The 4,008-nt window shown below is 48.7% G+C and overlaps 1 pseudogene; it reads left to right on the top strand.

Moving 5' to 3' along the window:
• The first annotated feature begins 267 nt into the window (after positions 1 to 267).
• LOC131817619 (AP-3 complex subunit beta-2-like) lies at positions 268 to 3,710 on the top strand (annotated as a pseudogene).
• Positions 3,711 to 4,008: the final 298 nt, after the last annotated feature.

The raw sequence follows: 4,008 nt of genomic DNA on the forward strand, positions 1-4,008 counted from the left end.
CCCCACACCAGTTGCCCCAACTTTTAAGACTGGCAGCTGAGGGAAGAGCCCCCCAAACATTTGACTTTGAAAACCAGGAGGGCTCCAGGCCAAAAGACCCACAAAGCTCCGTAACAATCTGAGAACCGCGGACTCACCTGCCCCAGGGGGCGGTGCAGGGGCGGCAGGTCCCCAGGCGTCCAGACTGTTCTGAAAAATGCTTATTTGCTAATCTGAAAGCATCCAGGAGGAGGAGAGGAGGCCTGTAATTTAAGACTCATTCAGGGGATGCTGGTGGAAGGACAGCAACTACACGCTCTCCTCGTGCCAGGCTCTAGCGGCCGCCACCATCTTTATAACTCCGCCCCCACCCGCCAGGTGCCATCCATCATCTACATACGGGCAATTCCTTCCTCCCTAAAATGTCATTGGCTGAAAGGTTGACTGTTAGGCATAAATTACACTACAAAGGAAAACCTCCTCTCAGTGGACTAAAGCTTTGAGACTTCATAGACTGTTCTTAAAACTGGTTACACGCTTGGGGTCCCAGGGTGGCTCAGTGGGTTGGGCCTCTGCCTTCGGCTGAGGTCGGGGGTCCTGGGATGGAGCCCCACATCAGGCTCTCTGCTCAGAGAGCCTGCTACACCCCACCCCTCTCTCCGCTTGCCCCTCTGTCTGTTTGTGATCTCTGTCAAATAAATAAAATATTTAAAAAAAACAAAAACAAAACAAAACTAGTTACATTATTAAGTCTGAACAGACTGAAGAAAAGGCTTAAATATTTATAATAATCATTAGCAGGGGTGCCTGGGTGACTCAGTTCCTTAAGCGTCTGACTCTCCATTCTGGCTCAGTCCCTGATCTCAGGTTAGGGAGATCAAGCACAGCCCCTGAGTCTGTGCAAAATGGGGAAAATCTAGTTGAAGAGCCTCTCCTCTCCTTCTGTCCCTACTTACACCACCCACCCCCCAAGCCTACCCCCACCCCCAAGCTGGTGCATGCAAGTGCTTGCCCAGGCATCCATGCTCTCTCTCCCTCTCTCTCAAATAAATCTTAAAAAAAAAAAAAAAAAAAAAGTAATAATTTCTGTATGTTCTTCCAGGAGAACATAGTTTGCTTACTATTTTAAATCGAAGTTTAGAAACTATAAATGTGTATTTAGCACAGGTCTTCTCATTTTTCTGGTTCACTGGATTATCTAGGAAAGACCACAGAATGTTTTCCAAAATGTTCTGGAGAATGACTGGATTCATATTCTTGTCACTTTGAAAAAATTGGCCTCATTGATGGAGCAGTCTCTTGTATCAGTGGTCAGCACTTGATGTGATGATTCCTAAAACATGAGCCTTCCTGGCTCCCTCAGCTTGTTCCAGTCCAGCCCTGCCCATTGCTCTCTGTGGCAATTTCCAGGACTTTTGATTCAAAAAACCTTTCTCTGAGGCAGGAGTTTCTATTTGTCTAGAAGGCAAACTTAAATAAAATATTTTGCGCTGAAAAGAAAAAAAAAAGTCTTCTCCACTTCTCCAGCATGTTGGGCACATCACCCAGCCTCTCTCTCTCTCCTGGCCCACCTCCCCATACACTGACCCCAGTCCTGCCCTCTTCTTACTTTTGTCCTCCTCCAACTTGTCTTCTATGCCATTCTACTTAGTACACCTCTCTTCCCCATACCTATCACCCTTTGCCCCAGCCCAAGTTCCCCATACCTCTGGCCCTGTCCTCTCTACAGTGAGGGGCAGTACACGGCCACCATGCCCATCGAGCATCCAGTGGGTTTCAATCCTACTGAAGAGCTTCTGCATCAGGTCAATCAACAATCCTATAGAAGTTCCAGACCTATATTCACAGCATGGACAGGGACTTTACGGCATTATGATCCAGGCCACTGGATGCTGATCAACTAACATGGGACAAGTCTGTGACACCTGCCTCAACGGACTGGTGCAGCCACTATTTCAATGTGATTTCAATCACATTGAAATAGTGGCTGCACTGTGATTTATCACAGAGTCAGTGGTCATCATTAAGAAGCTGCTGCAGATGCAGCCAGCACAGCCTGAGGATGTCAGAAGTTGGCAAAGCTCATGTTAATACCTAGGCGCTCCTGGCCTGAGCCAGCATCCTGTGGCTCATTGGGGAATACAGTGAGCATGTCTCCAATATTCACCTGATGCCCTGGGAAAAATGGCCAAGTCCCTCACAGCAGAGCAAGACATCCACAAACTCCAGGTTATCAACCTGGCAGCCAAGCTCTACCTGACCAAACCCAAGCAGACCAAACTGTTGACCCAGTATACGCTAAATCTTTCCAAGTCCCACCAGAACTGTGATATCTGTGACCTGTCACCTGGCAGCTTATCCTCTCTTCAGAGTAGGGTAGAGCCCTCAGCCACCATGCCAAGAAGCTCTTCCGGGCACCCAAACCAGCCCCCGGCTTGGAGTCATCTTCAAAGACCAGACCACTTCCAGCTGGACTCATTATCCCACCCATTAAATGCCAAGGCCACAGGCTACCTAGAGCTCCCACACTGGCCAGAGGAAGCTCCAGACACATCTGCGTGCAACATGGAGGTACCTGAATGGACCAAGTGCTCAAACAGGGCGAAGAGGAAGGAGAAGAGGAGGAGTCAGGCCCCACAGAGTCCACAAATAGACTCCCAGAGTCCAAGAGTGAGTCAGTCAGTGAGAGGGCAGCAGCCAGAGCAGCCAAAGACTCCAGCAGTGAGTCTAATAATGAAGACCACAATGAGGGTGAATAGAAAGGAGAAGGAGGGAGAGTGAATACAATGAGGAGAAAGAGGAAAAGAGGAAGATGAAGAAGGTGCCAGAAGGACAAGGAGAAGGCTTGTCTTTGCATGAGGGCAGAAATTCCAGCTGTAGCTCATCAGAGTTCGAGATGATATTTGATCCCAAGGAGGGGCAGGAGGAATCTGGCTCCTGAGAAGAAGAAGGAGAAGGAGAAGAAGAAAAACCTCCCAGTGGATCATGGACTCCTGCAGCCAAAGAAATGTCTTTGTTTGATCCAGAGAACTTCCCCCTCCTACTGTCCACCTTGTGTCTCCCACCATGGCTGTGTTCACCTGCCTGGCTACTGACATGGGAGGTGTGATAGTCACAGACTCTTCCCTGATGCCCTTGCTGCTGAATTCACTGTCAGGGGTTGGAAGGCAGGAGCAGCTGCACCTTGTAGCTGGTGAGGAGCCGGCCATGGACTAGCATAGTATCTGTGCATACCCATTGCTCTAAGAACTCCCATATCCCCATCAAGGGCCTGCATGTGGTCACCCTTAAACTATCTGCTGGCATTAGCATCCTGAAATTGAGTCCCTAGCATCCAAAGAATCTGTCACTGCTTCATGGGCATTAATTTCTGTGACTCAACCTAGGTGCTCAACTTCCAGCTGTGAATCCAAACCCAACAGTTCCACATCTCCATTCAGCCACCCAATGAGTAGTGGTCCCTGTGTTCATGAGTGAGAATGAGTTCACGAAGGTACGGGGAAAGCAGATGGACATGAATGAAAGCAGAGAAGCTGAAACTGCCAGATACCTGTTGGAAGTGACCACACGGTGGTACAAAAGTGCCTGCGTGGATAATGTCCTTTGTGGGACATCTGCCAAGTAAGGTTTGAAGGGAGGAAGGGAGGATGCAGACTAGTGAGAGCTTCGTCCTGCTGACCCTGGACACCCTGCCTGCTGGAGCTGCCTAGCTGACAGTCAACAGCTGTTAGTCTCTCTTTCTCTCTCTCTCCCTTTTTCTCACATCAGATAGCATATAAGGGAACCTCTCTCCCTTTCTTTGGTCATGACCATAGACCGTCTCCCAATTCCCCTGCCCATGAATTCCTAGGACCTGTGCAGAGGGAGACAACAGCTGCTCCCTCCAGTCATCCCAGCCTTCTGTAGCTATTTATGTAGCAAAATCTCAGTATTCTCCCGGATATAAAACATACATGAAATATGATACCTAGACTTATTGTGGCCATTTTGCAATATATACAAATACCAACTATCATCTTGTACACCTGA

The sequence above is a fragment of the Mustela lutreola genome, chromosome 16, assembly GCF_030435805.1.
Source record: "Mustela lutreola isolate mMusLut2 chromosome 16, mMusLut2.pri, whole genome shotgun sequence".
NCBI lineage: Eukaryota > Metazoa > Chordata > Mammalia > Carnivora > Mustelidae > Mustela > Mustela lutreola.